Source organism: Trichomycterus rosablanca, chromosome 2, assembly GCF_030014385.1.
Source record: "Trichomycterus rosablanca isolate fTriRos1 chromosome 2, fTriRos1.hap1, whole genome shotgun sequence".
Lineage (NCBI taxonomy): Eukaryota > Metazoa > Chordata > Actinopteri > Siluriformes > Trichomycteridae > Trichomycterus > Trichomycterus rosablanca.
This window is the reverse complement of record NC_085989.1, coordinates 42,736,722-42,750,756: the sequence shown is the minus strand read 5'-3', so window position 1 is coordinate 42,750,756 and position 14,035 is coordinate 42,736,722. Positions and strand designations below refer to the sequence as shown.

The window sequence follows — 14,035 nt, the reverse complement described above, 5'->3', positions numbered from 1 at the left end:
ACACTGATGCATTGGACAGTCTGTGTGAAACTAAACATCCAGAAAAAACCTAAACACTTCTTCTACATTTACAGCATTTGTTAGACACTTTCATTCAAAGTGACTAACAATTGTAACTATACAGTGCAAGCAATTCATATATACGTGTCTTGCTCAAGTGCCCAAAGGAATTGCAAATGTGATTACCAGTCTAGTACCATAACCACTAATCCTTACCACTGCAATCATGAGTCCACGGCTATGATCTCAAAGTAATCATTTTTAAATGTAAGTTTTATGATGGAGCTGCTGATTTAAAGTTGTGGGCAGAAATCTGAAACATTACATAACATGCTTGCTAATTTTTTGCACTTTCTAAACTACTCTTTTATTTAGTCTAGTAGTTTCTATGGTAGTCAATTCGATTGTGAGCTACAGTCACTTCTGGCCAATAGCATCACAGGGGGCAGGATTTACCGAAAAATGAGTAGAGAGAGGAACACTGCGGTGTGTGCGTGTGTGAGAGGTGTTCCGTCTAGAGTCATATCAATAGACTCTGTTCATCCAAAAGAGTCGACTCTTTTGGCTCTCATACAGTATATACACCGATGAAGCATAACATTAAAACCACCTCCTTGTTTCTACACTCACTGTACATTTTATCAGCTCCACTTACCATATAGAAGCACTTTGTAGTTCTACAATTACTGACTGTAGTCCATCTGTTTCTCTGCATGCTTTGTTAGCCCCCTTTCATGCTGTTCTTCAATGGTCAGGACTCTCCCAGGACCACCACAGAGTAGGTATTATTTAGGTGGTGGATCATTCTCAACACTGCAGTGACACTGACATGGTGGTGGTGTGTTAGTGTGTGTTGTGCTGGTATGAGTGGATCAGACACAACAATGCTGATGGAGTTTTTAAACCCCTCACTGTCACTGCTGGACTGAGAATAGTCCACCAACCAAAAATATATCCGGCCAACAGCGCCCTGTGGGCAGCGTCCTGTGACCACTGATGAAGGTCTAGAAGATGACCAACTCAAACAGCAGCAATAGATGAGCGATCGTCTCCGACTTTACATCTACAAGGTGGACCAGCTAGGTAGGAGCGTCTAATAGAGTGGACAGTGAGTGGACACGGTATTTAAAAACTCCAGCAGCACTGCTGTGTCTGATCCACTCATACCAGCACAACACACACTAACACACCACCACCATGTCAGTGTCACTGCAGTGCTGAGAATGATCCACCACCTAAATAATACCTGCTCTGTAGTGGTCCTGTAGGGGTCCTGATTATTGAAGAACAGGGTGAAAGGGGGGTAATAAAGCATGCAGAGAAACATATGGAATACAGTCAGTAATTGTAGAACTACAAAGTGCTTCTATATGGTAAGTGGAGCTGATAAAATGGACAGTAAGTGTAGAAATAAGGAGGTGGTTTTAATGTTATGCCTGATTCTTTCTGTGCCTTTTTTTATTTTAGATATTGAGATATGAACATGATAGATATTGGATAGTGGTAGCCTAGTGGGTAGAGCTTTGGGCAATTAACTGAAAGGTTGAGAGTTCGAATCCCAGCTCAGCCACTGTTGGGCCCTTGAGCAAGGTCTCTCTGCTGCAGGGGCGCCGTACAATGGCTTACCCTGTGCTCTGACCCCAACTTCTAAACAAGCAGGGATATGCAAAGAAAGAATTTCGTTGTACTGTATGTCTGTATATGTACAGTGTATCACAAAAGTGAGTACACCCCTCACATTTCTGCAGATATTTAAGTATATCTTTTCATGGGACAACACTGACAAAATGACACTTTGACACAATGAAAAGTAGTCTGTGTGCAGCTTATATAACAATGTAAATGTATTCTTCCCTCAAAATAACTCAATATACAGCCATTAATGTCTAAACCACCGGCAACAAAAGTGAGTACACCCCTTAGTGAAAGTTCCTGAAGTGTCAATATTTTGTGTGGCCACCATTATTTCCCAGAACTGCCTTAACTCTCCTGGGCATGGAGTTTACCAGAGCTTCACAGGTTGCCACTGGAATGCTTTTCCACTCCTCCATGACGACATCACGGAGCTGGCGGATATTCGAGACTTTGCGCTCCTCCACCTTCCGCTTGAGGATGCCCCAAAGATGTTCTATTGGGTTTAGGTCTGGAGACATGCTTGGCCAGTCCATCACCTTTACCCTCAGCCTCTTCAATAAAGCAGTGGTCGTCTTAGAGGTGTGTTTGGGGTCATTATCATGCTGGAACACTGCCCTGCGACCCAGTTTCCGGAGGGAGGGGATCATGCTCTGCTTCAGTATTTCACAGTACATATTGGAGTTCATGTGTCCCTCAATGAAATGTAACTCCCCAACACCTGCTGCACTCATGCAGCCCCAGACCATGGCATTCCCACCACCATGCTTGACTGTAGGCATGACACACTTATCTTTGTACTCCTCACCTGATTGCCGCCACACATGCTTGAGACCATCTGAACCAAACAAATTAATCTTGGTCTCATCAGACCATAGGACATGGTTCCAGTAGTCCATGTCCTTTGTTGACATGTCTTCAGCAAACTGTTTGCGGGCTTTCTTGTGTAGAGACTTCAGAAGAGGCTTCCTTCTGGGGTGACAGCCATGCAGACCAATTTGATGTAGTGTGCGGCGTATGGTCTGAGCACTGACAGGCTGACCCCCCACCTTTTCAATCTCTGCAGCAATGCTGACAGCACTCCTGCGCCTATCTTTCAAAGACAGCAGTTGGATGTGACGCTGAGCACGTGCACTCAGCTTCTTTGGATGACCAACGCGAGGTCTTTTCTGAGTGGACCCTGCTCTTTTAAAACGCTGGATGATCTTGGCCACTGTGCTGCAGCTCAGTTTCAGGGTGTTGGCAATCTTCTTGAAGCCTTGGCCATCTTCATGTAGCGCAACAATTCGTCTTTTAAGATCCTCAGAGAGTTCTTTGCCATGAGGTGCCATGTTGGAACTTTCAGTGACCAGTATGAGAGAGTGTGAGAGCTGTACTACTAAATTGAACACACCTGCTCCCTATGCACACCTGAGACCTAGTAACACTAACAAATCACATTACATTTTGGAGGGAAAATGACAAGCAGTGCTCAATTTGGACATTTAGGGGTGTAGTCTCTTAGGGGTGTACTCACTTTTGTTGCCGGTGGTTTAGACATTAATGGCTGTATATTGAGTTATTTTGAGGGAAGAATAAATTTACACTGTTATATAAGCTGCACACAGACTACTTTTCATTGTGTCAAAGTGTCATTTTGTCAGTGTTGTCCCATGAAAAGATATACTTAAATATCTGCAGAAATGTGAGGGGTGTACTCACTTTTGTGATACACTGTATATATGACAAATAAAGGCATTCTATTCTATATTCAATAATTACACCAAATAAAACAGATTATTGCATTGTAATTATATATAGTGTGATTATTGCTGATGACTGCTGCATTAAACATGCAAACTATGAGTAAATATCATCAGCCAAACATTTTATATATCCAGGATCATGCCAAGTTTTGCCTAAAATTACGGAGCAGCTAACTAACGAGCCCCCTCTTTTTAATGGGAGAGGGGGGGGTCAGGCATTAATTAGGGTCAGACTACCTACAACCCCCCTGTAATTCAAACCATGCAAATATGCAATTTTTGGGAGTGGTCACAATGTCACTAAATAACTTTAGTTGTTCATTTATTTAAATAGATGCACAACTAAAGTTATTGTGAACCTTTCCCCCAAAATTTAAGTGCTAATCAAATTAATAAATCATTACAGTTTGTCAAACTTAATTCTTTTTTGACACGAAAAGGGGGCGGCACGGTGGGTAGCACTGTCGCCTCAGAGCAAGAAGGTCCTGGGTTAGATTTTCAGGTGGGGTGGCGGTCTGGGTCCTTTCTTTGTGGCGTTTGCATGTTCTCCTCCTGTCTGCGTGGGTTTCCTTCGGGAGCTCCGGTTTCCTCCCACAGTCCAAAGACATGCAAGTGAGGGGATTTGGAAATACTAAATTGTTTTGTTTGTTTATTAGGATTTAAAAAAAAATGCATTTTCTCCCCTTTTTCTCCATTGTAGCACGTCCAATTGCCCAAATGCATCATGCTTCCTCTCCGCCTATGCCGATCCCTGCTCTGACCGAGGAGATCGAAGCTAACCCACACCCCCTCCGACACGTGGGTTGCAAGTCGTATTCATCTTTTCACCCACACATTGACGAGTGTTGTGCCACCTAGCATAGTGGCCGCTCAGCCTCAGCCGGCAAGGCAGAGGTGAGAATCGATACGGTGTATTCGAGATGTTTTTATTGCTGCGCCACCTGAGCGGCGTTTATTAGGATTTTAACGTCATGTTTTACACTTTGGTTACAGTCATGACAGAACCTTGTGTAGTTACTAATTACACAAGGTTCATCAGTTCACACAAGGTTATATTGAATACAGTCATGGACAATTTAGTATCTCCAATTTACCTCAATTGCACGTCTTTGTACTGTGGGAGGAAACCGGAGCACCCGGAGGAAACCCACGCAGACACGAGGAGAACGTGCAAACTCCACACAGAAAGGACCCGGGATACAAAATTGTCCATTAAACTTGTGAACTGATGAACCTTGTGTAACGAATAACTACCGTTTCTGTCATGAATGTAACCAAAGTGTAAAACATGACGTTAAAATCCTAATAAATGATACGAAAAGCTCAGGATTACCGTTCTACCCAAGGAGTCGAATCACATCGAACCGAGTCAAATCCGAGTCGACTCTCAGACAAACGACTCATCGGCAGTGTGTGTTTATGCACGCGTTTGTGTGCGCGCGCGTGTCTGCGTGAGAGATCTATTTTTAGCCTCCACACTCGGGGTCACGTGACGGGCGGAGTGACGTCACTAATGTTGTCGTTGGTGGAGGAGCCGAAAATATGGAGGAGGAGAGAGAGTTGTGTCCGGAGAGAAAATGATACTTTTTACACAGACGCCGTGAAAAGAACGAGAGGAGAAGAGACCAGGGGGAAAATTAAGGCAGAAAAGTACCAGGCGGCTTCGAAAAACGGTGGAAAAGAGCAACAGTTGTCAGGTAACCGGACTGGAATAAGGCGCCTATGTTTGTTTGGTGATGACAGATGATTTCAAATCCGTCCCCGATGTGTTTTCCGTTTCTAACCGTTAATAACCGCTGACAGTCTGAGATGCAAACACACACCGGAGGCGTAATGTCAGCTTGTATTGCTTTATTACTCTTATAGCTTCGAGTTTCAGATCTAGGGGATTATTTTTCCTCTCTTTTTACACACATTTGCAGGGAGAGTTGCGTAGTTTGTTGGTCAGCAGGCTTAAAAACCCACTGCAAGTTTTGTCGACATGTTTTGCTCTCATCTGTTATTACCACACTTGATTATATTTCATATAAGAATGTATATTAAGGTTTACTGTTGTTATTAGCATCTTATCATGGCTCATTTAATCACTACAGATGTAAGGAAAAGCCTATCAAAACTGAGAGCTACAAGACACGATGTTTCCATATCCATATTTAAAGCTGTATAGCTGTATCATACATATATCAGTTGTATTCGAGGCATCATAATGTAGTGGCATCATTAGACAGATGCTTAAGTGGCATTATTAGGATCTAACAAAACTGCAGTAGCATCATGATTTAGTGGCGTTATTAGGATCATACGGTGCTAGATTAGTGGCATCATTAGCATCAGATTTTAGAGTGATTCACAAAGTACTTCATTGGCATCATTAGGGTTATATTTTGTGTGATTTAAATCATGCTTTAGTGGCATCATTGGTATTTACATCACTTTAGTGGCATCATACTTTAGTGTGATTTACCTAGTACTTTATTGGCATCATTGGGATCATGTTTAGTGTGATTTACATAGTACTTTATTGGCATCATTGGGATCATGTTTAGTGTTATTTACATAGTACTTTATTGGCATCATTGGGATCATGTTTAGTGTGATTTACATAGTACTTTATTGGCATCATTGGGATCATATTTAGTGTGATTTACATAGTACTTTATTGGCATCATAGGGACCATATTTAGTGTGATTTACATAGTACTTTATTGGCATCATAGGGATCATGTTTAGTGTGATTTACATAGTACTTTATTGGCATCATAGGGATCATGTTTAGTGTGACTTACATAGTACTTTATTGGCATCATTGGGATCATGTTTAGTGTTATTTACATAGTACTTTATTGGCATCATTGGGATCATGTTTAGTGTGATTTACATAGTACTTTATTGGCATCATTGGGATCATATTTAGTGTGATTTACATAGTACTTTATTGGCATCATAGGGATCATGTTTAGTGTGATTTACATAGTACTTTACTGGCATCATAGGGATCATGTTTAGTGTGATTTACATAGTACTTTATTGGCATCATAGGGATCATGTTTAGTGTGATTTACATAGTACTTTATTGGCATCATAGGGATCATGTTTAGTGTGATTTACATAGTACTTTATTGGCATCATAGGGATCATGTTTAGTGTGATTTACATAGTACTTTATTGGCATCATTGGGATCATATTTAGTGTGATTTACATAGTACTTTATTGGCATCATTGGGATCATGTTTAGTGTTATTTACATAGTACTTTATTGGCATCATTGGGATCATGTTTAGTGTGATTTACATAGTACTTTATTGGCATCATTGGGATCATATTTAGTGTTATTTACATAGTACTTTATTGGCATCATAGGGACCATATTTAGTGTGATTTACATAGTACTTTATTGGCATCATAGGGATCATGTTTAGTGTGATTTACATAGTACTTTATTGGCATCATAGGGATCATATTTAGTGTGATTTACATAGTACTTTATTGGCATCATAGGGATCATGTTTAGTGTGATTTACATAGTAATTTATTGGCATCATTGGGATCATGTTTAGTGTGATTAACATAGTACTTTATTGGCATCATAGGGATCATATTTAGTGTGATTTACATAGTACTTTATTGGCATCATTGGGATCATGTTTAGTGTTATTTACATAGTACTTTATTGGCATCATAGGGATCATATTTAGTGTGATTTACATAGTACTTTATTGGCATCATAGGGATCATGTTTAGTGTGATTTACATAGTACTTTATTGGCATCATTGGGATCATGTTTAGTGTGATTTACATAGTACTTTATTGGCATCATTGGGATCATGTTTAGTGTGATTTACATAGTACTTTATTGGCATCATTGGGGTCATATTTAGTGTTATTTACATAGTACTTTATTGTCATCATTGGGATCATGTTTAGTGTGATTTACATAGTACTTTATTGGCATCATAGGGATCATGTTTAGTGTGATTTACATAGTACTTTATTGGCATCATTGGGGTCATATTTAGTGTTATTTACATAGTACTTTATTGGCATCATTGGGATCATATTTAGTGTGATTTACATAGTACTTTATTGGCATCATTGGGATCATATTTAGTGTGATTTACATAGTACTTTATTGGCATCATAGGGATCATGTTTAGTGTGATTTACATAGTACTTTACTGGCATCATAGGGATCATGTTTAGTGTGATTTACATAGTACTTTATTGGCATCATAGGGATCATGTTTAGTGTGATTTACATAGTACTTTATTGGCATCATAGGGATCATGTTTAGTGTGATTTACATAGTACTTTATTGGCATCATTGGGATCATGTTTAGTGTGATTTACATAGTACTTTATTGGCATCATTGGGATCATATTTAGTGTGATTTACATAGTACTTTATTGGCATCATTGGGATCATGTTTAGTGTGATTTACATAGTACTTTATTGGCATCATTGGGATCATGTTTAGTGTGATTTACATAGTACTTTATTGGCATCATTGGGATCATGTTTAGTGTGATTTACATAGTACTTTATTGGCATCATTGGGATCATGTTTAGTGTGATTTACATAGTACTTTATTGGCATCATTGGGATCATATTTAGTGTGATTTACATAGTACTTTATTGGCATCATTGGGATCATATTTAGTGTGATTTACATAGTACTTTATTGGCATCATTGGGATCATATTTAGTGTGATTTACATAGTACTTTATTGGCATCATTGGGATCATGTTTAGTGTGATTTACATAGTACTTTATTGGCATCATAGGGATCATGTTTAGTGTGATTTACATAGTACTTTATTGGCATCATTGGGATCATATTTAGTGTGATTTACATAGTACTTTATTGGCATCATTGGGATCATGTTTAGTGTGATTTACCTAGTACTTTATTGGCATCATAGGGATCATGTTTAGTGTGATTTACATAGTACTTTATTGGCATCATAGGGATCATGTTTAGTGTGATTTACATAGTACTTTATTGGCATCATAGGGATCATGTTTAGTGTGATTTACATAGTACTTTATTGGCATCATAGGGATCATGTTTAGTGTGATTTACATAGTACTTTATTGGCATCATAGGGATCATGTTTAGTGTGATTTACAGTACTTTATTGGCATCATAGGGATCATGTTTAGTGTGATTTACATAGTACTTTATTGGCATCATAGGGATCATATTTTGTGTGATTTACATAGTTCTTTATTGGCATCATTGGGATCATGTTTAGTGTGATTTACATAGTTCTTTATTGGCATCATTGGGATCATGCTTAGTGTGATTTACATAGTACTTTATTGGCATCATTGGGATCATATGTAGTGTGACTTACATAGTACTTTATTGGCATCATAGGGATCATGTTTAGTGTGATTTACATAGTACTTTATTGGCATCATAGGGATCATATTTTGTGTGATTTACATAGTTCTTTATTGGCATCATTGGGATCATGTTTAGTGTGATTTACATAGTACTTTATTGGCATCATTGGGATCATGTTTAGTGTGATTTACATAATTGGCATCATTGGGATCATGTTTAGTGTGATTTACATAGTACTTTATTGGCATCATTGGGGTCATGTTTAGTGTGATTTACATAGTACTTTATTGGCATCATTGGGATCATGTTTAGTGTGATTTACATAATTGGCATCATTGGGATCATGTTTAGTGTGATTTACATAGTACTTCATTGGCATCATAGGGATCATGTTTAGTGTGATTTACATAATTGGCATCATTGGGATCATGTTTAGTGTGATTTACATAGTACTTTATTGGCATCATTGGGATCATGTTTAGTGTGATTTACATAATTGGCATCATTGGGATCATGTTTAGTGTGATTTACATAGTACTTCATTGGCATCATAGGGATCATATTTTGTGTGATTTACATAGTTCTTTATTGGCATCATTGGGATCATGTTTAGTGTGATTTACATAGTACTTTATTGGCATCATTGGGATCATGTTTAGTGTGATTTACATAATTGGCATCATTGGGATCATGTTTAGTGTGATTTACATAGTACTTTATTGGCATCATTGGGGTCATGTTTAGTGTGATTTACATAGTACTTTATTGGCATCATTGGGATCATGTTTAGTGTGATTTACATAGTACTTTATTGGCATCATTGGGATCATATTTAGTGTGATTTACATAGTACTTTATTGGCATCATTGGGATCATATTTAGTGTGATTTACATAGTACTTTATTGGCATCATTGGGATCATATTTAGTGTGATTTACATAGTACTTTATTGGCATCATTGGGATCATGTTTAGTGTGATTTACATAGTACTTTATTGGCATCATAGGGATCATGTTTAGTGTGATTTACATAGTACTTTATTGGCATCATTGGGATCATATTTAGTGTGATTTACATAGTACTTTATTGGCATCATTGGGATCATGTTTAGTGTGATTTACCTAGTACTTTATTGGCATCATAGGGATCATGTTTAGTGTGATTTACATAGTACTTTATTGGCATCATAGGGATCATGTTTAGTGTGATTTACATAGTACTTTATTGGCATCATAGGGATCATGTTTAGTGTGATTTACATAGTACTTTATTGGCATCATAGGGATCATGTTTAGTGTGATTTACATAGTACTTTATTGGCATCATAGGGATCATGTTTAGTGTGATTTACAGTACTTTATTGGCATCATAGGGATCATGTTTAGTGTGATTTACATAGTACTTTATTGGCATCATAGGGATCATATTTTGTGTGATTTACATAGTTCTTTATTGGCATCATTGGGATCATGTTTAGTGTGATTTACATAGTTCTTTATTGGCATCATTGGGATCATGCTTAGTGTGATTTACATAGTACTTTATTGGCATCATTGGGATCATATGTAGTGTGACTTACATAGTACTTTATTGGCATCATAGGGATCATGTTTAGTGTGATTTACATAGTACTTTATTGGCATCATAGGGATCATATTTTGTGTGATTTACATAGTTCTTTATTGGCATCATTGGGATCATGTTTAGTGTGATTTACATAGTACTTTATTGGCATCATTGGGATCATGTTTAGTGTGATTTACATAATTGGCATCATTGGGATCATGTTTAGTGTGATTTACATAGTACTTTATTGGCATCATTGGGGTCATGTTTAGTGTGATTTACATAGTACTTTATTGGCATCATTGGGATCATGTTTAGTGTGATTTACATAATTGGCATCATTGGGATCATGTTTAGTGTGATTTACATAGTACTTCATTGGCATCATAGGGATCATGTTTAGTGTGATTTACATAATTGGCATCATTGGGATCATGTTTAGTGTGATTTACATAGTACTTTATTGGCATCATTGGGATCATGTTTAGTGTGATTTACATAATTGGCATCATTGGGATCATGTTTAGTGTGATTTACATAGTACTTCATTGGCATCATAGGGATCATATTTTGTGTGATTTACATAGTTCTTTATTGGCATCATTGGGATCATGTTTAGTGTGATTTACATAGTACTTTATTGGCATCATTGGGATCATGTTTAGTGTGATTTACATAATTGGCATCATTGGGATCATGTTTAGTGTGATTTACATAGTACTTTATTGGCATCATTGGGGTCATGTTTAGTGTGATTTACATAGTACTTTATTGGCATCATTGGGATCATGTTTAGTGTGATTTACATAATTGGCATCATTGGGATCATGTTTAGTGTGATTTACATAGTACTTTATTGGCATCATAGGGATCATGTTTAGTGTGATTTACATAGTACTTTATTGGCATCATTGGGATCATGTTTAGTGTGATTTACAGTACTTTATTGGCATCATTGGGATCATGTTTAGTGTGATTTACATAGTACTTTATTGGCATCATAGGGATCATGTTTAGTGTGATTTACATAGTACTTTATTGGCATCATTGGGATCATGTTTAGTGTGATTTACATAGTACTTTATTGGCATCATTGGGATCATGTTTAGTGTGATTTACATAGTACTTTATTGGCATCATTGGGATCATGTTTAGTGTGATTTACATAGTACTTTATTGGCATCATTGGGGTCATATTTAGTGTGATTTACATAGTACTTTATTGGCATCATTGGGATCATGTTTAGTGTGATTTACATAATTGGCATCATTGGGATCATGTTTAGTGTGATTTACATAGTACTTCATTGGCATCATAGGGATCATGTTTAGTGTGATTTACATAGTACTTTATTGGCATCATTGGGATCATGTTTAGTGTGATTTACATAGTACTTTATTGGCATCATTGGGATCATGTTTAGTGTGATTTACATAGTACTTTATTGGCATCATAGGGATCATGTTTAGTGTGATTTACATAGTACTTTATTGGCATCATTGGGGTCATATTTAGTGTGATTTACATAGTACTTTATTGGCATCATTGGGATCATGTTTAGTGTGATTTACATAATTGGCATCATTGGGATCATGTTTAGTGTGATTTACATAGTACTTCATTGGCATCATAGGGATCATGTTTAGTGTGATTTACATAGTACTTTATTGGCATCATTGGGATCATGTTTAGTGTGATTTACAGTACTTTATTGGCATCATTGGGGTCATATTTAGTGTGATTTACATAGTACTTTATTGGCATCATAGGGATCATGTTTAGTGTGATTTACATAGTACTTTATTGGCATCATAGGGATCATGTTTAGTGTGATTTACATAGTACTTTATTGGCATCATAGGGATCATGTTTAGTGTAATTTACTTAGTACTTTATTGGCATCATTAGGGTCATATTTAGTGTGATTTACATAGTACTTTATTGGCATCATAGGGATCATGTTTAGTGTGATTTACATAGTAATTTATTGGCATCATTGGGATCATGTTTAGTGTGATTTACATAGTACTTTATTGGCATCATAGGGATCATGTTTAGTGTGATTTACATAGTACTTTATTGGCATCATTGGGATCATGTTTAGTGTGATTTACATAGTACTTTATTGGCATCATTGGGATCATGTTTAGTGTGATTTACATAGTACTTTATTGGCATCATTGGGATCATGTTTAGTGTGATTTACATAGTACTTTATTGGCATCATTGGGATCATGTTTAGTGTGATTTACATAGTACTTTATTGGCATCATTGGGATCATGTTTAGTGTGATTTACATAGTACTTTATTGGCATCATAGGGATCATGTTTAGTGTGATTTACATAGTAATTTATTGGCATCATTGGGATCATGTTTAGTGTGATTTACATAGTACTTTATTGGCATCATAGGGATCATGTTTAGTGTGATTTACATAGTACTTTATTGGCATCATTGGGATCATGTTTAGTGTGATTTACATAGTACTTTATTGGCATCATTGGGATCATGTTTAGTGTGATTTACATAGTACTTTATTGGCATCATTGGGATCATGTTTAGTGTGATTTACATAGTACTTTATTGGCATCATAGGGATCATGTTTAGTGTGATTTACATAGTACTTTATTGGCATCATTGGGATCATGTTTAGTGTGATTTACATAGTACTTTATTGGCATCATAGGGATCATGTTTAGTGTGATTTACATAGTAATTTATTGGCATCATTGGGATCATGTTTAGTGTGATTTACATAGTACTTTATTGGCATCATTAGGGTCATATTTAGTGTGATTTACATAGTACTTTATTGGCATCATTGGGGTCATATTTAGTGTGATTTACATAGTACTTTATTGGCATCATAGGGATCATGTTTAGTGTGATTTACATAGTACTTTATTGGCATCATAGGGATCATGTTTAGTGTGATTTACATAGTACTTTATTGGCATCATAGGGATCATGTTTAGTGTGATTTACATAGTAATTTATTGGCATCATTGGGATCATGTTTAGTGTGATTTACATAGTACTTTATTGGCATCATAGGGATCATGTTTAGTGTGATTTACATAGTAATTTATTGGCATCATTGGGATCATGTTTAGTGTGATTTACATAGTACTTTATTGGCATCATAGGGATCATGTTTAGTGTGATTTACATAGTACTTTATTGGCATCATTGGGATCATATGTAGTGTGATTTACATAGTACTTTATTGGCATCATAGGGATCATGTTTAGTGTGATTTACATAGTACTTTATTGGCATCATAGGGATCATATTTTGTGTGATTTACATAGTACTTCATTGGCATCATTGGGATCATATGTAGTGTGATTTACATAGTACTTTATTGGCATCATTGGGATCATATGTAGTGTGATTTACATAGTACTTTATTGGCATCATTGGGATCATATGTAGTGTGATTTACATAGTACTTTATTGGCATCATAGGGATCATGTTTAGTGTGATTTACATAGTACTTTATTGGCGTCATTGGGGTCATATTTAGTGTGATTTACATAGTAATTTATTGGCATCATTGGGGTCATATTTAGTGTGATTTACATAGTTCTTTATTGGCATCATTGGGATCATGTTTAGTGTGATTTACATAGTTCTTTATTGGCATCATTGGGATCATGCTTAGTGTGATTTACATAGTACTTTATTGGCATCATTGGGATCATATGTAGTGTGATTTACATAGTACTTTATT

At 36.8% G+C, this 14,035-nt stretch overlaps 1 protein-coding gene across 1 annotated transcript in view; it reads left to right on the top strand.

Annotated features, from left to right (window-relative positions):
• The first annotated feature begins 4,912 nt into the window (after positions 1-4,912).
• The window catches only part of hdac5 (histone deacetylase 5), a 183,605-nt gene continuing 174,482 nt past the window's right edge, over positions 4,913-14,035 (top strand). Inside the window, exon 1 of the mRNA XM_063016029.1 lies at positions 4,913-5,074. The gene's annotated coding sequence lies outside the window, so the exon portion shown is untranslated. The remainder of the gene's footprint in view (positions 5,075-14,035) is intronic.